Genomic DNA, 24,155 nt, shown 5'->3' on the forward strand with positions numbered 1-24,155 from the left:
CCCAAGTGCTTAGTACAGTGCTCTGCATACAGTAGACACTCATTAAATACGATTGAATGAATTAACAGTAAACGCTCAATAAATACGACGGAAAGAGTACCAAACTAAATGCTTAGAAGAGTACGATACAACAGTTGACAGTCTCATTCCCTGCCCACAGTGGGCTAACAGTCTAGAGGGGGAGATAGGGCATTAATATAAATCAGTGTTAGTCTAGCTTCTTCAAAACAGAGCAAGAGCTGGTCGTCTGGCACCTATTTGTGAGGAATGTTTTGCCTGTGTGAAGACTGCAATCTTACTAAGCAGAAATTAAATAATGTAATCTAGTTTGGGAAAGAGCCCCCACCGCCCATCTCAGTTTCCTGAAGCAGATCCAAACTTCTGGGCGATCTCAGAAGCAGCACAACCTTCCAATCCCTTCCAAACCCTTGGAGCAAACTGAGGTATTGACCTGTTGGAGTGACTCTAAATCAATCCTGACTTCACCTGGACCCATCATGGTTTTTACTCTGGAACCAACCTAGACACAAGTGGAGAGCTAAAATGCCCAGCATTTCAAACACTTAGAAGCAAAAAGGAGTATAGTAGTGTTCGATCCATTTAACAATGGTTAAAAATGCGAACCTTCCTCATTATCTCAAAGGCTCTGGAACATAAGAGGAACATAAGTCTCGAAGTGGCAGTAATAAAAATTAAGTGCCTACTGGCCAAGGAATGAGTACAGCACTAATATTTTGTGGCACATTGCTACATAACAACTGAGTAGCATAAGGAAAGTTATAGTCTAATTTGGCTAAAGCGACATCACTGTTTGCATCACAATAGCCGCGTTCATTCCTAATCCTTAATTCTCAAGAAGTTTGTGGGAAGCCTCTTAAAATGATATTTCTTTACTCTGAAAAATTTCCTGTTGACCAAAGTGACAACAGCTTATTTTAAAAATCAGTTCAGTTTTTTTCAGGCAGAAATATAATTATCCATACTATAGTGAACCATCTAGTTAGTCAATGGCTTACACTGAAACCTACCCAAAAGCTCTTCTGTAGACCACTCTAACCATGGTGACCATGGTGCGTATTAAGAATCTCATGCCCAAGAAAAAATTGAACACTTCTCCCAAGAAACCAAAAATGCAGGCTTGACAGGTGAATCCACCATCATCTGACACCTAAGTCTAATTTTCCATGTGGACAAATTCACTTGTCAAATGGACAAGATCTATTTACCCAGAAGATACCCCTGTCAGTCAGTCAACTGTATTTACTGAGTGCTCACTGTGTGCAGAGCACTGTACTTAGTGCTTGGAAGGGTACAATATAACAATATAACAGACACATTCCCTGCCCATAATTATCTTACAGTCCAGAGGGGGAGTCAGACATTAATACAAATAAATTACAAATATGTACATAAGTGTTTCACATTGGTGCCATCCTCTCTAGACTGTAAGCTTACTGTGGGCAAGGAATGTAGAAGTAGAATGAAGTAGAAAGTTAGGTACACATAAGGGATTAAAGAATAATGGGATTCTATATTTTGGGGACTCCAGAACTTTTTATTGTTTTCACGGCCTTTAGGGAAGAGATTGAGATAATATTGTAGGACACCATGGGGTGCATTTGAAAAACAACATTAATCCCTAACAGATTTTTTGGACTGTATTTTGCTATTTTCTGGGGATAGGGAGTGTAATGTTAACAAGTTCTAAAATTGTGCTGGAAAAAAAAGAATGATTTGGGTGGGTGCAAGCAAGCAAGCATGAGAAGCAGTGTGGCTTAGTGGAAAGAGCATGGACTTGAAAGTCAGAGGTCGTGGGTTTGAATCCTTGCTCTGCCACTTGTCAGCTGTGTGACTTTGGGCAAGTCACTTAACTTCTCTGCGCCTCAGTTAACTCATCTGTAAAATGGGGATTAAGACAGTGAACCCCACGTGGGACAACCTGATAACCTTGTATCTACCCTAGTGTTTAGAACAGAGCTTGGCACAAAGTAAGCGCTTAAATACCATCTCTTCTAGACTGTAAGCCCGTTGTTGGGAAGGGATTGTCTCAGATTGCTGCCGAGTACTTTCCGAGTGCTTCGTATAGTGCTCTGCACACAGTAAGTGCTCAATAAATACTATTGAATGAACGAATGGGACAGTACACTGGATTTCCACTTCACATTGGTTGCTCCTTTTTCACTGTAAAAGTTGTTAATCAAGATGAGAAGTAGACTGTCCCACAGACACATTAACCAAATATTTTTCCTGAGAGAAGTGATGAAGTTTACTATGTGCCAGGTACTGTATTAAGTGCTGGGGTGGATATGAGTTAATCTGGTTGGGATAGAGTCCCTATCCCCCATAGGGCTTACAATCTTAGTCCCCATTTTACAGATGAGAGAACTGAGGCACAGAGTAGTTCAGTTGCTTGTCCAAGGTCACACAGCTGACAGGTGGCAGATCTGGGTTTAGAACCCAGGTCCTTCTGACTCCCAGACCCACGCTCTATCCACTAGGCCATGCTGCTTCTCAAACTGAAGCTTGTTGCATCATTTTTCCAGGAAAATACTCTTAGGAAGCCAATGAATGACAGTGACTGACTTTGTCTTTACCCTGAAAATCTAATCCATCACAGTCAGCTGTCCAAACGGCAATGTTCAAAACCCACACTTTCATAGAAAACAGTTTAGGAATGAATTCTCTTCTACATGCTCTAGGTAGAACATGAATTCTAATGATTGCCATGTGGAATTTTAGAAGATTTGTTGTGACTCCAAGGAATTCATTTTTCAATTCTGAACTAGTACCAAGAATGTTTTATCAGTTAGTTAAGATTTACTGCCGATGGAACGATTCACGATAGTGATAGGATGCATGGCTTTCAAGCTGAAAGATTTCCATTAAAGGAATCTGCAACTTTTTCCAGTTAAAATATGTTGTAATAAAGACAGAGAATCTTCCTGTGCTCTGTAGATCAGATATCTTAAAGGTCAGTGTTGAAGACACACTTGAAAAGATAGGAAAAATGGGCATTTTAATTATTTGGTAACACTGTTCAATAAAATACAATCAATCTATCTATAAACACCTCAGCTAAAAATTATGAGAGTCGGCAAAAGGCAGTTCTTAATTCAGCTCTGCCAATTACTTGCTGTTAAACTCTTCATTCGTGTTTCCCCGAGGGATGGGACCTTATTACAGAAGTTTCTGGATTGAACTGAAGCTATAGAAATTCAGTTAAAACTAGGATCTCTATTGTCAGCAAGTTCTCTTATCTGGACAGCCACCTTGCTACCCCAGATCATGGAACACTACAAGTCTTTGCCCTAAGAAAACTTTGAAGGATGAGGAGACCTCTGGTCTGTTTGCAACCTAGGGTGCTGAAGATTCTGGGAACTGTGCTCTCCACTTCCCTTTTCTAAGGGATCTGCCCAGGTGAAAATGATCTTGCTATACAAGTCTTTCATTAATATCCAAGTGGCAAAAAAAAAATCAGTAATCAATGATATTGTTTGAGGTCTTATTCTATATAGCGCATGGACTGCACTAACTCTAGTAGACTCTAGAAGACATGATCTCTGCTCTCAAAGAGCTGGCAAGTTAGTTGTGTAGACAGAAATTAAAATGAATTATAGGGATAGGAAAGAAAGAATGCTCATAAGTGCCCGGGGTTGAGGGTGGGGGAGTGAGGATTTAAGTGTTTAGGAGAGGTAGAATGCTAGAATTGCAATAGGGGAGAAATAGGCTAGAGAGAGGAGAGATTAATTATGGAAACCAAAAAAAATGTATCACTTTAAATGTTGGGATAAGAGAGTGATGTAGGTTTTGAGTTTGAAGGAAAGTTGGGTCTTGGCTGAAATATCTGCTGAGTGTAGAAAGTGCTTCTCTTGAGAACATCAGATTATATTTCTAAATGGACAAAAAGGTTCAGTGTTGCCAGGTTTGGGGAGGTTAATGAAATTCATTCCCTCCCCTGTGTTAATCTTTATTTTTTTTCTTCCTCCTGAGGGAAGTACCAATCTGTTCTTTGATTTTACAGAAGGAACAGTGTTCCAAGTGACATTTTATGTATATTTTTGTTGGACTTGAATCCTTCAATTATGACACATTATATCACAGTGTTCTAAGCTCTTGTTCATAGGTGAATTGGGAAATGGGAAAGGAAGGGAGGAAATGTTCATTATAAAGAATGCTGTTTTGAAGCTAGCCTAATCCTCTCTGGAGACACAAACAGGATCAGACAGCCCTTTCATGAATTGTAGTAAAACATTTTCAAATGAATATTAATATCAATTAGCAGATACTTCAGAAGTTACAGTCATAAAAAAGTTGTACAAAAAATGGTTGGGGAAATTGTTATCTTTTTGAAAAATAATTGTATTTCAGGGTGACAAACTCAGACCTATATGGGATTGTTGCTTTCATTCTCCGCATGGAGATTTTTTTATGTTTGACTAGGATACCTAATTTGTCATGCAACTGGACTGTATAAACCTACATTATAAAGACAATATGTTTGGGAGACAAAATTAAAAATAAAATGTGTATTTCTGAAATAAAATATGTTTAAAATTTCTATGACCTCATTCAATTTAAATTTCTTGGAATCTTTGCCTAAGTGCTTAGACCAGTGTTCTGTACATAGTAAGCACTCAATATATACTATTGATTAATGCATTTTTGTCATAATGTAGTAAACATGAACGGTTACACTCTCTCTTTGCCCCACCATTTTGTCGTTCCTTTCTCTGTGATCAGTTCTCCCTCCAATTTTAAAAGATCCTTCTATGACGGAGCACTTCATTGCAATTGAGTGTAAAAAGGCAATTGAGTTTCACCATTTTCCAACCAAACAGAAGCTGAGTCACCAACAATATTTCAAGATAATTGAGAAGAAAATCGTTCAGATTCAAGCACTTAGTTCAGTGCTCTGCATACAGTAAGTGCTCAATAAATACAATTATTACTAAATAATAGAATAAATTTAACAGTAAAAAAGTAAACAAGAGGGAAAAAATAACGATACACTGCTACTGGCTATTTGACTCTTCCCTAATTGAGGCAGGGCCATTTGTGGAGTTTCCCAATATTCTCCATTTTGTTGCATCTGCCTGCCCTCTACTTCTTAAAGGGGGTGGACTTCTTCCCTAGGGCTCAGGAGGAAGGAGAAGAGCTGCATCAATCATTAGAATCCTCCATTATGTACCATGGAGAGATGTGAAAGCTACAGGACTCTCAATGGAGAATTCAGAAGCAGTCAAACCCAAACCCAGGATTATCTACCTCAGGTTCGTGTTTTCCAATGTGTTAGCCATTTTGGAATATTAATGGCCTGAAACAGCTTGAAGAAAAGTATCAAATTTGTACTGGGACATTTGATTTGAAGGGACAGAATGATTGCATTATGTGATTGTATCTGTTTTTCCTCATCTACAATAATGTATTCATCAGGGATGTGCAAATGATTAAGGTTTCCTAAGGAGCCTCAGTAAGTGGATTAATTTCCAGTTTGGGAAGTTGGAGATGAAGGTGAAATTGCTGAGGCTCTAAAGCCACTGTTAGGGAGTGGCCAGACCCAACAGGAGTTCACAGTGCTTAGAACAGTGCTTGACACATAGTAAGTGCTTAACAAATCCCATCATGATTATGATGGGATTGGTGGACAAACATGCCAACTGTGCAAGGAGAAGTAGGTTTTATATCCTTAGAGAACTTGGAGGCCATCGAGTAGGAAATAATTGTATAAACTATGCTAACCTGCAGGCTGGGTAGCTACTCTGGTTTTCTCCAACTGTGCACCTGCTGTGGTTAAGAACTGGGCACAGAAGCATGAGAAGTTGAGTCCAACTCCAGAATGAATAGGGAGCATCATTAAGGAGGGTTTCTGAAATAAACAAGGTCACAATTCCCAGGATATTGTGGCTGCCAGAAATAGAGTGTTTTACTGCATTATTGGGGACTACATTTCACTAGGTCTTGATATAGTTCTCACCTCCTGCCCTATAGGTGTTCTCTATACAATAGCCTTTAAAAAAATAGTACTTATTAAGCACTTATGTGCACAGCCTTGTACTAAGCATCAGGGTAGATACAAGACGATCAGTTTGGACACAGCCCCGTCTCACATGGGGCTCAAGTTCTAAATCGAAGGGAGGAAGATTTAATCCCCATTTTACAGATGAGGTAAAAGACACAAAGAAGCTAACTCATTTGCCAAGGTCATACAGTAAGCAAATGACAGAACTGGGAGTAGAGAAGCAGTGTGGCTCAGTGGAAAGAGCCCGGGCTTGGGAATCAGAGGTCATGGGTTCAAATCCCCCTCTGCCACTTGTCAGCTGAGTGACTGTGGGCAAATCACTTAACTTCTCTGTGCCTCAGTTCCCTCATCTGTAAAATGGGGATTAACTGTGAGCCTCACATGGGACAACCTACTTACCCTGTATCTACCCCAGCGCTTAGAGCAGTGCTCTGCACATAGTAAGCACTTAAATACCAACATTATTATTATTATTATTAACTCAGGTCTTCAGTCTCCCAGGCCCATGTTCTTTCCACTAGAACCTCCTGCTTCCCTAGGTATTCTGTTATCCACCTTGCACCAAACAAAAACTCCTCATCACTGGCTTCAAAGCAGTCAATCACCTTGCTCCATCCTACCTCACCTCACTACTCTCCTACTACAATGCAGCCCACACACTTCACTCTTCTAATGCTAACCTTCTCACTTCACCTCAGTCTCATCAATCTCCTCTTAAGACTCCTTGCCCAAATCCTCCCTCAGGCCTCAAATCTGACAATTTTTCTCCCCCCTTCAAAGTCTTATTGAAGGCACATCTCCTCAGGATTTCATTGTGGGTAACCTTTTCGAGCCCTAGATACGTCTCCTGTGGTAGGTTTGAAGCATGCAGTTTGCATTTATTTAATTCCCTTTGGCATATTGCTTCCTGTGATCGCAGGTAAGACAGATAGGTTCCAAGCAAAGAACTAAAAGTTGACACACCCACAGGGATCCAGGCAAGGTGTCTTCTAAGAGCAGAGGACTGTGGAGTGGTAATTGTTAGATAAGGGCCATTTACGTAGAAGAGGCTTGATGTAATGGTCAACAAGCATAGTATAAAGATTGGAGGGAAATATCTGTCGCTGCTGCTCGCTGTTATCCAAAAGGACAAATGAGACAGCCCAGGCAGAGGAGACTTTCCAAGGGGATGCCCTCACACTGGTCTCAGCCTGTACTTGGCTGCTGATTGTCCTCCAAAGGGAAGGAAGGAAAGGGGACAGACAGGCAGAGTGACCTCTTGACCGGGGAGGCCCATGTCTGTCCAGCCCCTTATGGACCTGAAACCCGAACGGTACTGATCATTCTGTGGTAAGAAATTCTCAATGCTCCTGGGTTTAAGACTTAAATAGAGAAGCAGCGTGGCTCAGTGGAAAGAGACCGGGCTTGGGAGTCACAGGTCATGGGTTCAAATCGCAGCTCTGTCACTTGTCAGCTGTGTGACTGTGGGCAAATCACTTAACTTCTCTGTGCCTCAGTTCCCTCATCTGTAAAATGGGGATTAACTGTGAACCTCACATGGGACAACCTGATTACCCTGTATCTCCCCCACCACTTAGAACAGTGCTCTGCACATAGTTAGCGCTTAACAAATACCAACATTTTTATTAGTGTCAGAGATCTCATCTCCCCTGGATTGAGAGCTTAATAGAAGCAGGATCCTTTACTATTAATGTTTTTCAGTATGTTAATAAATATTTTCTCTCTGTGATACTGAATATCGTGGTTTATTCCATCAGTGAAGCTGAGTTATGAAACCCTCTCCCCCACCCCTCCATTCTTAACTGATCCAATTGGGGCTTAACAAGGTCCAAGATGGATAAAAGAGAAATGAAACTTCAAAGCAAGTTTAGAATCTCAGTAATCAGTAGAATGAAGTTGGGAGTATCTAGTAGCTAAATGCCCCTCTCAGGGTTGCACCTGGAGAGTTTCCAGTACTCTACCAGTCACGACTACGGGAGGGTGAGCAAGCAGAGTCATAGCCATTCCAATTCCTAGCTTGGGCAGTGGCTAGTGAGTGGAAGGTAATCTGCTACAAGTCAAAACTCACCTGTGCTGGGCAGCAGCTGCAAGGGAGAGAGTCGAGGGCAGAGATTCATTTACTGTGCGGAAGGAGGTAGTGGTAAACCACTTCCGTATTTTTACCAAGAAAACTCTCTGGATACACTACCAGAACGATTGCAGATGGAAGTGGGGCATTCTGAGAGAGCTGTGTTTATGGCATCGCTGTGGTTCAGACACGCCTCGACAGCATAAGACAAGAGTAGCTAAGTGATACCAATGCAAAAATGTGTGATTCAGATTCTCTCCCTCTCCCTCCCCTCTCCCCCACATTTAATATTTCTATGACTTAATGAACGTTTGTCAAGTTTTGACATTCTCCAAAGGCTCCTATAGGGCAGCATTATTTTAAAATTGAAATACCAGGAAGTAAGCACTTGGCCTCGTTGAAGAAGCAACTGGAATACAAAGTGAGGTACAAAATTGCCAGAGGTACAGATTTTGATTTGTATGAGTGACAAGGAAATAAATTAGAAACAGCTATAAAATTCAATTGAATAGAATGATCAACCCTAATGATGTTTTACTTCCCTGCGTAGGGACAACAAAACAGTGAAATTACACCCAGGGAAGTAGCAGAGAATCAGTGAGGGATGATTGAATGCCAGAGAGCACTGCAATACCAAACCCAATATTCTATAACATCTATTTGAGCTTCCTTAAAGATGCAGAAAATGACCAGTTGTATTTTGAAAAGTGCCTTGAGAGGGTTTATGCCACAGATCACATAAACAAGGAAGAATGACTAAGTTTATCTAAGTGCAAGAGAATAGCAGGCAGGGCACATCATAGTAATTCATCAATTCACTTACTCCATATTTCAGTGAATCTTGGTGTTTCCATTTAGAACTTGCACTGAAAGGCACTAGAACATTATCTTGCTCTCTTCAGGCTCAAGATGAGTGTTTGGGGTATTTGCCTTCAGTGTTTATTTTAGGGTTTATCTTCCACACTAGATTCAATCTAGTGGCTGTTGTATTCACTCGCGTGCTTAGTACAGTACTCAAATGCTCTGAAGTTACTTTAAACATTGTTATGATAAGCTTATCTTTTAGTTAGAGGGAGGTAGTCTTGAAAAGAAAGTGATATTTAATACTAACAATCAGCCAATGGTATTTATTGAACCTTAGTGTGTGCAGAGCACTGTACTAAGCATTTGGGAGAGTACAACAGAGTTGGGAAATAAGTTCCCCCTACCCACAATGAATTTACAATCTACAGGATTCCTTTCTATGGGAGGCTGAGAACATACTGTACAGAACTCTCAAGTCTTTCATGATTGGAATACAAGCAACAGCTTTATCAAATCTTTATGAGTACGGTATTTCCAAATACAAGACAGTTAGCTTTCCAAATACAATGGTATTCATTAAGCAAACAAATGGGCCAACCACTATGCTAAGCACTAGGGTAGATTCAAAATAAACAGGTTGGACACACTCCCTGTCCACAAGGGGATCCCAGTTTATGGTGAGGAGAACAGGTATTTAACCTCCATTTTAAAAATGAGGAAACTGAGGCAGATCAAAAGCGAGCAAGTGATTGGAGCTGTAATGCAAAAACTTCTTGAAATATATTCTCTTCAGTGTTCTACATCTTCCTCTGCCTGGAGAAATAAAGCAAAGAGGAAGGCTGCATAATCTATCAGTTTTGTGCAGGCTGAATGGAGCATTTGTGTCAGGAATGGATTGGGTAGCTAAGCTCCTTGTGGGTAGGAAGTGTATCTGTTTATTGTTATATTGTACTCTCCCAAGTGCTTAGTAGAGTACTTTGCACCCAGTATGCATTCAAATACAGTTGAATGAGTAGTTTTGGGTAGCCCCCTCTGTCTCCACAGTATTTATGTACATATCTTCATATTAGCAGTGATTTTAGTATCTCTCACACCCCTTAGAGTCCAAGTTGGCACGGATCATGTCTACGTAGTCTCTTGTGCTCTTCACACTTTAATCTTTCAATAAACACCACTTATTGATTAACCATTTCTTTCACCCCAGGGCCCCTTATGTCTTCCTTGCTTACTTTTGAAGTAATCCGGAGAGTTCTTTCTTTCTGGGCAGCTCCCACTGCAACCTCATAGAAAATCACAGGCTCTCAGGTCTCTCGGGCTAGAAATCCAAGGTAGTCCTCTGCTCACCCATACCCAAAGTCCCTGAGAGACTCTAATCTCATTTTTCCTCTAAACCCACTGCTTTCCTTCTCAAAATACCTTCCCAAACCCCCTTAAAAATAAAGTCTACCACTTCTTCTTCCTGTCTGTTGGCACATGCCTCTTTTCCCCAACTCTCATCTCTGATTGGCTCTTTCTTGCAAAATCAGGTGAGGCCCAGATTAATGATTGAACCTAATGCTAATTGACTTCTCTAGCTGGAAAAGGGTCCTCTGCCAGAAGTTTGTAGGTCCACAAAAATGGTGGAGGCAGAGAAGCAGCATGGCTCAGTGGAAAGAGCATGGGCTTGGGAGTCAGAGGTAATGGGTTCGAATTCCCACTCTGCCCCTTGTCAGCTGTGTGACTGTGAGCAAGTCACAACTTCTCTGTGCCTCATTTACCTCATCTGTAAAATGGGGATTAAGACTATGAGCCCCACGTGGGACAACCTGAATACCCTGTATCTACCCCAGCGCTTAGAACAGTGCTCTGCACATAGTAAACACTTACCAAATACCAACATTATTATTATACATAAACAGAAATAAACAAGGTCCTTCCTGCCTGCATTATATTTAAAATCAATGAAACACCAATGTTTTTAGTAGTCATGCAAAAAAGGTAAAAATTAGACACAGTCCTAAGTCCTCTAAGGGCACAAAATCTATCTTTTCTTGATAGCTAAGTGAAGGTCATATCTGCTCTGTTCCCAATATATTCCTATATTGATTGTTTCTCTAGACTGTAAGTTCCTGAGGAGAGGGAGCACTCTCTACCAGCTCTGTCCTATTTTACTCTCCCAAGCACTTAATGCTGTGCTCTGCACATAGTGAAGTGCTCAATAGATATACTTCTGATTGATCAATTTAATATGGAATCAATAACAGACATCCCGTTCAAATTCCAGAGTTTCTTCTCATAGGATATCTTTCTTTCAATTAAATATCTAATCAATAATGGACATCCTGTTCAAATTCCAGAGTTTCTCCTCACAGGATCTCTTTCTTCAGACTTGCTAACTTTTCTCATAATCCTTGTTTCCTTCTGTCCCTTCCCTGGCATCATGTGTAAGGGCATTTTTGTCCACCAAAATCTTTATTCATCAATCAGTTAATCAACCAATGGTATTTACTGAGTATATACTGGGGGCAGAACACACAGTACAGGAGGGTTGTTAGACCCTATCGCTGCCCACAATAAGCTTACAGTCTAGAGGGGGAGACAGATATTAATATAAGTAATAAGTTATAATATATAATGTATAGATCTGTATGTAAGTGCTATATTAGCAAATAATTGGGATAACTCAGGGTCTAAATGCCAACTTTTCATTTTGTGTGGAAAAGGAGGCAGGGTGAGGCAAGATGGAGACTGGAGACTGGAGACAGTGCTCTGCACACAGTAAGCACTCAATTAACACCATTGACTGATTAAACACCTAACAGACTGGAAAGTCACCTTTTAGGGTCTTCCTAGACTGATTAGAAACATTCAGTCTTTGTTAGACACCTGAGATAAGGAAGGCAGAAACTTCGCTTAGGCGGTTGTGATGATTTTTTCCATTGTTCCCATCGAGCTTTCCTTAATACACTTGGCCTAAATCATCCGGTTGTTGAGATTGAAAAGGTTTACAGCTTCGTCTTGCCCAGTCAATGAAAATGGATGGTAAAATAAAAAAAGTTTGAATAATCATCAGCTATGAAACATCTGGTTAATTTGCTTGTTTAAACCTACATTCTGCCTTAACATTTAGTGTATGAATTCAGGCATAAGTCGGTTTAAGCTTTCTGAGAAGTGTCACCCCGTACAAGTAGGCCTGGGACATTTTCACTTCTGAGCTGTATAATCACTTTATCAAACAACCAATATCTAGTTTATTTTAAGTTTGTTGGGCTCTGCTGGCTCTCTCAGCTCTTAGTTTTCTGAACCTTTGTCACTTAACCTGTCCTTACATTATTCTGCATAACAAGCATTCATGTCGAAGTAACAAATACTTCTCCTATTTAAACTGGAGCTGCAGGGACAATGTCCAACCTAATTATCTTGTATCTTCCCCAGAACTTAATACAGTATCTGGCACATGGGAAGAACTAAAAAATACCATTTAAAAAGTGTTTTGAATTAGACTTCAAGGCTATCTTCTGACTTGATATATGTAAATAGCATCTTTTTAAGCAATTTGTGTTAAAACCCTGTCATTCTATAGCTTTTCTTTTCACTCTCTTGTCATCCTGCCTCTTGTAAAAATGCCTTCTCCCTCACTTGTTTCATGTCCAAATTTGTTGAAATTCTAGCTTTTTCTCCAAAATAATGAATCCCTCGACAAGCTCTCATTGACAGAAGTGTGATTTGTTAGCGAAATGATGTCAAATAGGGGTCTGCTTCTGAATACTTTGCTTATGCCAATTGTCATTTAATCATTTTCACCCTATTTTACGCTAAACTATATGCCTGAGGATATTCTAGGTTAATGAGGATGCCCAGAAAAGATTAGAACTCTTCGACCTGGAAAGATAAAGGCTGAAGGGACAAGATTGAAGTTTATGAATGAGTTTGGCCAGCATTTCTTTTACCTGTCTGGAACTGGTCCTCTCTTGGAAATAGTAAAAATCCTTTTCTGGTTATGGAGTACAGATATGGAGAAATTTGCAACTGGTAACTGTAAAATAGGGATTAAATAATAGCCATTCTCCCTCCTTCTTAGACTCTGAGGTCCATGTGGGTTAGAAACTGAGTTTGATCTCATTGTACTGTATCTAAATTTGATCTCATTGTACTGTATCTACCCCAGTGCCTAGCGCAGTGCTTGGCACACAGTAAGCGCTTAACAAATACCATAGTTATTATAATACTATTATTATTGATGTAGAAATATTTCACAAGCAATTGACCCTCACTAAAGAATAAGCATTTCACTGTAGCCCAGCTACCTCATAAAATATTAGGAATGTTGAGGATTAGCTGTCTTTTAGTTTTCTGGGATTCTGTCTTTAAGGAATCGTGAATAGCAAAGGATGGAGTGCTCTTGCATATACTAAGTGCTTAATAAATATTATTGATTGTTCGATGACTGAAATGATAAATTTGCCCTTGCTATGAAAAAAAGAAGAGAGAGAAGAGGAAGCTTTGGAACCAGGAAATTTTGCCAACTTCACAAGACTCGAACAGGTCACATATCTGCCTCACCTGTATTTACTCCCTGGCTTTGCATCAGCTATCTGTGTCAATGTTTCAGATTGCTATTTGAGCATATTCAGATTTCTTCCAATCTTATGGAGTGTTAAGACAGAAAGGGAAAAAGAATAGCAAATATGGCATATTTAGGCAATTAAGTTTTCAAGGATGAAAGAAGTGCTTCCCCGAATTGGATTTGCACCTCATCTCTTCTTCACATTGGCTGTAGAAAATAATATTTTGATAACATGTTTTCAATAAATGGAAAGAAACAAATGTCTAAAGCTTGTTTCTGATCTGGTCTGGATGAGCAGAGGTATGAATTTTCTAAGGTTTTTTTTATGTTTTTCAATTTCCCTACACTTTTGTTATGAGAATCAGCATTCTAGTAATAATAGTACAGGGCACATGGTAAGTGCTCAATACGTATGACTGATTGACTTGGGGAGAAAGGGACTTCTAAGCCACATTGAGAGAAAAGATGGAGAGTGCTTTAGGTTGGAATTAGGGATGTGGTTATGTGCCCCTATTCGATTGTCCTCCGTCCAGTTGACGGTGTTGATTTATAAACCACTAATGAGCCGTTTTCGCTGATTGGTACTTGCAGATGGGATCTGATTAATGTGCATCAGCTACTAGTCTTGTGATTTCACCTGAAACATGGGAAATAGGTCAAAATAGAGCTAATTGTTTGTGGAACCAGTTTCCAGGTATGCCGTAAGGTTGGCATAAAAGTGCATTGGGGATTATGCAAGAGTTCTTCCCTAATTATGTCCTTTTTCCCCCCCTTTTGCTCTCAGTCAATCAGTCAATCATATTCATTGATTGCTTACTGTGGGCACTATACTAAGCATTTGGGAGAGTAAAATATAAAAATAAACAGCCTCATCTGTGCTCTTGAATCTATGACCTTTGGGCATTTGATATTCACCTCAACCTCAACCCCATAGCACTTACATACATATGTGTAAATTATATAGTATAAATAAGCAGCGTGGCTCAGTGGAAAGAGCCTGGGCTTTGGAGTCAGAGGTCATGAGTTTGAGTCCCGGCTCTGCCACTTGTCAGCTGTGTGACTGTGGGCAAGTCACTTAACTTCTCTGTGCCTCAGTCACCTCATCTGTAAAATGGGGATTAACTGTGAGCCTCACATGGGGCAACCTGATTACCCTGTATCTACCCCAGCACTTAGAACAGTGCTCTGCACATAGTAAGTGCTTAACAAATACCAACATTATTATTATTAGTAGTAATGTCTGTCTACCCCTCTAAACTACAAATTCATTTTGTCTACCAACTCTATTATATTGTATTCTCCCAAGTGCTTAGTACATTGTTCTACACATAGTAAGCACTCAATAAATACCATTGATTAATTGAATAACTGAAGAGAACCAACAGGTCAGGTTGGCAAATAGGTGGAGAACTTTAAAGCTAATTGTGTTGAACCTTTGCTTGGTGTGGAGATACAGGAAACTAACTGAAGAATTTTGAGGAGAGAAGAGATGTGGGCCAAGCAATGTTTCAAGAAAATTATCCATGCAGCAGTATGGAGTTTATACAGAAGCAGGGAGAGGCTGTGTCAGGGAGACCAAGAAGACTGATGCAATAGTTTAGCCCCAATATGACAAGTGCTTGATCAGGGTGAGAGTGGTTTGATTAGAGAAGAAGGATTGATCCAGATAGCATGGGCTTGAGAGTCAGAAGAGCATTGGTTCTAATCCCGGCTCTGCCTCTTCTTTGCTGTGTGACCTTCTCTGAGCCTCAGTTACCTCATCTGTAAAATGGGGATGGAGACTGTGAGCTCCACGTGGGACAGGGACAGTGTCCAACCCGATTTGCTTGTATCCACCTCAGCGCTTAGTACGGGGCTTGGTACATAGTAAGTGCTTAACAAATACCGCAATTATTATTAATTATTATACTGTGCAGAAAGAACTGACAGCATTGGGCAGTAGAGTGAATGTGATTCTTGACAGACAGGAGGAGTCAACGCTGTGCGCCTCTGAGACAGGAAATACGTGGTTTTGTCGATGAAAGAAAGAAGGAGGAGGAATAAGGAGTAAGGGATAAGGAATGAAGGAAGAAGAAGGAGGAGGTTTTGTCTTGGATGTACAGGAGGTGAGAGAAGATGTGAGGTTGTGGCCACATGAGAGTATAGGTCTAGAGAAAGATGTATCAGGGATTTGCTTCCATTGAGATAGTAGTCAAAGCCGTGTGATGATAATGAGAATAATAACAATAATAATAATAGCACCTCTTTAGTGCTTACTACGTGCCAAGCACTGTTCTAAGAACTAGAGACCATAGAAGATTATTAGATTGTATTTGTCCTTGTGCCATATGGGGCTCTCAGTCCAAGTAGGAGAAAGTAGACTTTAATCTTCATTTTAGAGATATGGAATCTGAGACACGGAGACTTGCCCAAAGTCACACGGCAGGCAAGTGGCAGAGCCGGAATTAGAGTGAAGGTCCTTTGACTCCCAGGCCCTTGCTCTTTCCACTAGGCCATGCTGCTTCTCTAGTGAATGAGAAAGAGTAGAACAAGACAAATAGAAGACTCAGAACAGAGTCTTGAAGTAAGCCCATAGTAAGAGGATGATAGGCAGAGGAGTAGTTGGTGAAGGAAACTGAGGAGAAATGATTTAGCTATTCATTTTCAATTTCTCCACCAAACATAGCTTTCTCTGGATCTTTAAAGGTCATGAACTAAACATTAGGGTAAGGGCAGATTAGCATAGAAGGTCTGGAGGTGGGAGAAACTTTCCTTGCTGTGAAGTTTTCTAATCATCTTACTCATTTTCATCTTCATGTCTCATGTTTTTAATAAAAATTACACTTTCATCATTGATTTTTATAATCTTTCATCCACATACAAAAAATGCCCTTTTAAAAAGAGCTCCAGTCATACACAGGAAATCAAAGCCAGCTTTACTATTACTTTAGTTTGTGTCCTGTCTAGAAAAGTTATCCGCTTAGATACCACCTGCTGCTTAATAGTCATTGCACTGCAAGTATTATTTCCATCCAGTGAAGGGGGGGGAAATCTTTAACTAATATTTTTTTTTCACAAATGTCACTTGATAAGGCAGGCAGGACATGAAGGGGAGAGACAGGAGTAGGAATGTGGGGAGAGATTTCTTGCAAACAGCACCTGATTGGCCTAGGTGACCACTTGATTGACAGTTGATGTACAGGGGAGATGATGGTCTTTTTCTCCTGTCTCACCCACCGTCAACCTGCCTGTCAAGTCACTGGAAATCATCCCTTAGGTGGAGAAATGGAGATAAATATTTACACCGTATTTCCCAACCTCTTTCTCACCCTAGTTCCCCCACCTAGTGCATCACCTATGCCCTGGAGTTGATACCCGCTAAGGATTCAGGTCCTCACCCCCACCTCCACAGCACTTATTTTTACACTCATTTGCTTCCTCTACCTGTAATTCATTTTACCATCTGTCTCCCTAACTAGATTGGAAACTTCTTGAGTTCAGGGATTGTGTTTACTTACTCTATTGTTTCCTTCCAAGCCTTCCATAAATATCATTGATTGAGTAATTACATATGTGGAAATAGCTTCTGTCATGCAATGTGATATTGGAAAGTCATGGAAGTTCAGATGCTGGACTAGTGGTGCCCACCAGCCTTATACTACATCTAAACATCAACAAATCAAATTATTCCATGCCAATCACCAAAAGGCTAATTTTTGACAAAGTTCATCATCAGAAAACCTTTATATAAGCACATTCGAACTGAAGCTCCAACTCTAACTCTAATCATAGCTCTAACCCTAATCCGAGTCTTAGCTCTAATCCAAATCTATCCTGAGGAGGTCATTGGTTGATATGCTTTTATGGATTTAATTGGAACTCAAGGCATTTGGTTTTACACAATACCCTAAGTGTGTTTCACTATGATAGACTGGAGAATACAGAAGCCAATACTGCTGGCATTAGGGAAGAGGAATAAATCAGGCTTTTCACATTTACAATTAGGGTTAAAATGGAAATTGCTCCTGGAACTTCAGATGAAAATAACAACATCTGTCTGTTTGAGTCTTTCAACTAATGGAATGATAATTTCACATTTTTCTTTAATGCCATAATCTTTTCGCTGCTACTGTACACAGCCTCATACGTAATCTTTCCTCAAGTAAATTTCTCCTTGAGCTATCTTGCATTTTTTTTTATTTGTGACAGAAAAGATAAGGTTAAGCTTGCCCTAAGAGACTTAAGTGAAAAACATAGACCTTCTCGGTTGGGAAAGTGATAAATGAAAGTGTTGTGCTCTAAATAAACACTCATTTGGCAATTCAATATAGCTGGGACCATGTTAATTCAGGTATTTTTGAGAAAATATTTTTAGATATTCATAATAAGTAAGGAATGTATTGTACAAATCCATGCCACTGAACTAGAGAAGCTGGCTATCGCTTTCTCCTGTCTTGTCTGTGAATGTAATCAATTAATCAATCATATTTATTGAGAGCTTACTGTGTGCAGGGCACTGTGCTAAGCACTTGGGAGAGTACAACACAACAGTGTAACTGATACATTCCCTGCCTACAACAAACATACAGTTTAGAGGGGAAGCTCCAAACATATTCTGAAATTTATAATAGGACTGAAATCTGAAATGATGTGCTTCCTTTCATTTTTCCAATGCCACTGACAATTTGATCAGTCTGACACATATTCACAAAGTGCTTCTGCTGATTGCATCTTAATGCTTATAGTACTTTGTTGAACTCCTTCCTGAGTCATAAAGATGCTTACATTAGCACTGGGACATTTTATTAAAGAAGTATCTTTCAATAGTTACCTCAAAGTGGGGGAAAGGAGAACCTTTAACTTATTTATATTACCCCAAAAGGCATAATTTAGCTGCATGGATGAGAGAATTCAGATTCCTTTATCAAAAAAAAAAGAAAGACTATGAAGGACAATAACTGAATTTTGAGAAACCACACTTAAATAATAAAGTATACTTTAAAAGTGAATAAGATCACTAAGGTTTGGATCAGTAAGTTCTTACCAACATACTCCAGCATTTTGTTTTCTAAATTATAAATTGGAATTTTATCTATTGATATTTGCAAACTAATTACCAGATCTGATCTTTGCAAACTAATTACCAGATCTGATCAAACATAGGTACATGCATACATAGGGGTGGATTACATTGGATGTCTGCTTTTAGTTGGGTTTTTTCTTTGTTCTTCTGGAGGGCAGGACACATTCCCTGTAGCCTTAAGCACTATTTCCCATTTCTTCCCTTTCTCCTTCTTTCTCTCTTTTCCCTCTTCCCTCCCATCCACATGTAGAATTAACACCCCATCTAGACTGTTAAGCTCTTGGTGGCAGAGAACATGCCTACCAACCCTGTTACATCATTTTCCCAAGGATTGATAACAAAATAAAGTCACTTTGGATGCTTGATAACTTCCCAACATCAACAGTAGTAATAGCAATAATTGCTTAAATCTCTAAAGGACATTTTATTTTACCTGGGATCATTATATCATTAATCTTCCTCTAGTCTTACATTCCCATTCTCAGGATTCCTTCTGGAGAGCTCCCAGTACTCTATCAGTCTCGGCCATGGGAGGGAGAGTCAAGCAGAGGCTTATCCATCCCATCCCTAGTTTGGGCAGTGGTTAGCAAGTGGAAGGCAATCTGCCTCAAGTCAAAACTCAGCGGCATGGGAGAAAGTTGAAGGTGGAGACTCAGGTTTACTGTGTGGAAACCACTTCCATATTTTCACCAATAAAACTCTATGTATAAATTACCAAAACAATTGCAGATGGAGGTGGAGCATTTTGTGAGGAGAAATGTTTCCATGGAGGTGCTATGGGTTGGAGATGATTTGACAGCATAAGACAAGCCTTGTCTTATACCATGCTAGTGACATTATCTAGCTCTACACCCCCTACATTGTGTTTTTGGCCTCCTTGGCATCATGACATCAGGAATGTATCCTTCAGGGTGCGATCTTGAACAGAAAGACTTTGTAGAGGCAACTGGTGGACATAATTTGTTGGCCAGCAGCATAATCATCTCCTATAATTTGACAAAGTACTACCTGCTGCTCTCTATCTCTGCTACAAGATGAAACAAGAGGGACATTAACCAGAGGGACATTAACAATGTTGGTCTCCACTTATGAAGAAGAATTTCTTGATAATCAGGGATTTTTTAAAGTATGTGATTTGAAGTATTTTGTATATATATATATTTAAGCGCTTATTACATGTCAGACACTGTACTAAGCACTGGGGTAGATACAAGCTAATCAGGTTGGATACAGTCCTTGTTCCACATGGGGCTCAGTTAAATCCCCATTTTATAGATGACATAACTGAGGGACAGAGAAGTTGAGTGCCTTACTCAAGGTCATGCAGCAAAGTGGTAGAACCGGAATTAGAACCCTGGTCTTTCTGACTCCCAGGTCAGAGCTCTATCCACTACACCATGCTGTATCCACCCCTATGTGCTTAGTACAGTACCTGGCACATAATAACTGCTTAATAAATACCATTATTATTATTATCATTGTTATTTTTGTGCATTAGAGGTCCTACAGATAGTTGTATCTCTACCAGTCAGTCAGTTAATCATATTTGAGTGCTTACTGTGTGCAGAACACTGTACTAAAGTCCCCCCAGGACTGGGAACCAGAAACCTGCCTGGATGACCGAACCCTTCACAAGTGACCCATTTGGCTTCCTTCAAGCCAGTGAAAGCAAGGGGGCAGAGGGGGAACTGGGGGGGAGATTGACTGGTTATCTCACCTCCCCTTGGGGGCGGGCGGTAAACCTCTTTAGCACATCCTGCTTCCCCTACATATGGCAGAAAAATTTCAGATTTAAATAAACATATATATTAGTTCATCACAATGCTAGGCAATCCCTGTTCAAAAAGTAGATGCTTAAATCAACTGTATTTATTGAACAGAGAAAAGTACTAAGTAAGCACTTGGGAGAGTATACTATAACAAAGTTGGTAGATACTGATTTGGAAGTGAGTTTATTTCATGATGTCTCCACTCATTCCAGCTTTTTCAATTTTAGATTTACTAATCATCGGACTAGAAATGATTTTGTGTGCCATCCTTCCAAGATCTCAATCAATCCATTTTATTCACTGAATGCTTACTGTGTGCAGAACACCGTACTAAGCACTTTCAATAATAAAGTAGATTTGGTAGGCATGATCCCTGGCCTCAACATGGACAGGTGTGCTATAAAGTTGAGAGATATTCTTGAGACCCATGATGTGATCATTTTCCATCTGAGACTGAAGCCAAAAAAACTATTGAAATTTTCCTTTGGAAGGATAGCTCGCATTTGAAACCATTACTAAAATATATTAAACCGTCAAACTGCCGAAGAGGATTTACGTGTGAAACTACTGGGTTGAGTAGTTAGGAACCACAGTATTAGTATCCCAAAAAGGAAAAACCGAAATGGTAGTGATTCATTCTAAGCACAGTTATTGCAAGAAAAAGTGCTGGAAACTTAACGGGATTTTAATAAAAACCTGAACATAAACACCACCCTTTCCCCCTTTGGCCTTTTTGTAAAGGTAATTGGGTTTTGGAGCTGCACACAAATCCCCAAAAGGAACATTCCATAGACAGTCAAAATTGGGCATCTGAACAGATTTCCAGGATTTATCACTGCTTTTTTTGGTCATATCCATATATTTTTTTATTTTCAACAACGTGCAAGTATCCTGCTACATTAGCTGTACACTCCCCATAACCCAGCCCCCCTCAATCCTCATCTAAAGTCATTAGAGCGGGTCCTCTTCCTTGGAATCTTGTTTCCTTTCCCTCAGACCTCACTCTCATTCAAAACACATTAAGCCCTTAACCTCTGATTTGGTGTTTTAATATTGAAGTACTACTGTCAAAATGGCTAGGTCCTGATTTCTCCACTAACTGGGGAGCTACAGGATTTTATTCACAATACTGGTCAAGCAGCGAGAAAATAAAATGTATGAATTCCTCTTAAACATTTTCTAATCAATCAGTATGGGGTGTTCTGAAGAGGTATGTCTGTGGAGATGCTATGGGTCGGAATCGACTCTACGGCATTTGAAGACGAAATCAATCAATAGCCCTTACTGAGCACAGTCCACATACAGAGCCCTTAGTAAATGTTAGGAATAAAATAGTAGAGGTAGAAGACATGACTACTTGCTCCAATGATAATGATAATAATTACAGTATTTATTAAGCGCTTACTAGTGCTGATCGTTATAATAATGATAATAATAATGTTCGTATTGTTAAGCACTTACTATGTGCAGAGCACTGTTCTAAGCGCTGGGGGAGATACAAGGGTAATCAATGAGACTCACAGTTAATCCCCATTTTACAGATGAGGGAACTGAGGCCCAGAGAAGTGAAGTGATTGCCCACAGTCACACAGCTGACAAGTGGCAGAGCGGGGATTCAAACCCATGACCTCTGACTCCCAAGCCCGGGCTCTTTCCACTGAGCCACAGTGATAATAATAATAATGTTGGTATTTGTTAAGCGCTTACTATGTGCAGAGCACTGTTCTAAGCGCTGGGGTAGATACAGGGTAATCAGGTTGTCCCACGTGAGGCTCACAGCTAATCCCCATTTTACAGATGAGGGAACTGAGGCACAGAGAAGTTAAGTGACTTTCCCACGGTCACACAGCTGACAAGTGGCAGAGCTGGGATTCGAACCCATGACCTCTGACTCCAAAGCCCAGGCTCTTTCCACTGAGCCACGCTGCTTCTACTAAGCACTGAAGTAGATACAGGATTATCAGGTTGGACACATTCCCTGTTCTACAAGGGGCTCACAGTCTAAATAGGAGGGAGTAGGATTTAATATCCATTTTAAAGGTGAGTAGACTGAAGCATAGAGGAGTTAAGCCCATGATCACCCAGCAGACGAGTGATGGAAAGGAGATTAGAACCCAGAACCTCCGACTCCGAGACCCATGCTCTTTCCATTAGGCTCCCCGCTCATATTAATCACATAACCTTGCAACACTATAATTATTATTACTCTGATGTGCATTAGGGGGCAGAGCAGATTTGGATAATATACATGGAACTGGATTGGTGACTGGAAACGGCAGTAGAGAGACAGCTAGCTGTAGGGGGAGCTGATGGCTTTTTTATATATGGGGCAATCTGGCTGACCCATTTCTTCTCTTTTCAGATCCACTGGATTCAGATCCAAGGACTTGTCATACTCTGTCTCAGTGACTGCAACAGCCTCCTTGCTGATCGACTTGCCTCCAGCCTTTCCCTCTCTCCGATCCACATTTCACTCCACTACCCAGATCATTTTTCTAAAACTTCATACTGCTCACAACTCCTTACTATTCAAAAACCTCCAATGGCGCCCACCCACCTTCTCATCAAACTGAACAGCATCATGATTGGATTTAAGAAGAGTCAATCAGTTCCCCTCTTCCTATCCAGCCTCTCTACTCTCCCACTATTCATTCATTCAATCGTATTTAATGAGCGCTTACTGTGCGCAAAGCAATGTATTAATCACTTGGAGGGTACAATATAACAATAACCAGACGCATGGAGAAGCAGCGTGGCTTAGCGGCAAGAGCTCGGGCTTGGGAGTCAGAGGTTGTGTGTTCTAATCCCAGCCCCGCCACTTATCAGCTGTGTGACTTCAGGCAAGTCGCTTAACTTCTCTGTCCCTCAGTTACCTCATCTGTAAAATGGGGGGTAAGACTGGTAGTCCCATATGGGATAATCTGATTATGTTACATCCACCCCAGCGCGTAGAACAGTTCTTGGCACATAGTAAGTGCTTAACAAACGCCATCATTATCATTATTATTATTATTCCCGACCACAATGGGCTTAGAGTCTAGAGGGGGAGACAAACATTAATACAAACAAATAAATTGCAGATATGTATATAAGTGCTGTGGGGTTGGGAGGGGGGATGAATAAAGGGAGCAAGTCAGGGTGATGAAGAAGGGAGTGGGAGAAGAAAAGAGAGCTTAGTCAGGGCAGGCCACTACAAAACACCTCACAGACTTTTGCTCCTCTAGTGCCAGGCTACTTGCTCTGCTATGCCCTTTCTTCTCTCTCTGTTGATTCCATGGTCACGCCCCACCTCCTGCCTGGAACTCTCTTTCTCTCTCTTCGTATCTGACAAAACTGAGGAAAGAAATCTTTAATTTAAGGTGTTATCACTATGGTGGATGCTAGCAGAGCCCATTTATTCTGCATGAAGACAACTTGGATGTTACTTAGCACTGATCAAACTCTTACAAATATGACAGGTCTGGTTACAGACTCTGCCACAAGATAAATGTGAGGGAATGCAAAGGAGAGTCAAAAGGACACTGGAAAATAAAACTCGAGAGAAATGGAGTCAGATTATTTACCCTGAAAAAGAAAAGTTCGGGGGGAGATTTAGTAGCGATCTGCCATTATGTGAAAAGTTGTTGTGCAGAGAATAGTGTTCTACTTTGTTGGTGGCCTGAAATACAAAATGTTCAACTGAGAAGTGAGCACATTTCAGTTAATCGGTTGAGTCAGTCATTTGTACTTACTGAGTGCTTTCTGTATGCAGAACATTGTATGAAGCACTTGGGAGAGTACAATAGAACAGTAAATAGACACGTTCCCTGCTCACAATGATCTTTCAGGGAGCAAAGTGAGCCTAAGAAACATGAGACAGGAGAGGGGAGAAAGATGACTACTTGATC

At 40.4% G+C, this 24,155-nt stretch overlaps 1 long non-coding RNA gene and 1 other non-coding gene across 2 annotated transcripts in view; one reads left to right on the forward strand and one right to left on the reverse strand.

The window, feature by feature from the left end:
* Positions 1 to 10,286, reverse strand: part of LOC114806623 — a 31,818-nt gene extending 21,532 nt beyond the window's left edge. The window contains exon 1 of the long non-coding RNA XR_003754681.1: positions 10,121 to 10,286. This is a non-coding gene — a long non-coding RNA (uncharacterized LOC114806623). The remainder of the gene's footprint in view (positions 1 to 10,120) is intronic.
* On the forward strand, positions 7,940 to 8,077 carry LOC114807095. Its single transcript, XR_003755148.1, has one exon. It is a non-coding gene; the product is annotated as a small nucleolar RNA SNORA7 (small nucleolar RNA).
* Positions 10,287 to 24,155: the final 13,869 nt, after the last annotated feature.

The sequence above is a fragment of the Ornithorhynchus anatinus genome, chromosome X1 (genome assembly GCF_004115215.2).
Source record: "Ornithorhynchus anatinus isolate Pmale09 chromosome X1, mOrnAna1.pri.v4, whole genome shotgun sequence".
In the NCBI taxonomy this organism is placed as follows: Eukaryota; Metazoa; Chordata; class Mammalia; order Monotremata; family Ornithorhynchidae; genus Ornithorhynchus; species Ornithorhynchus anatinus.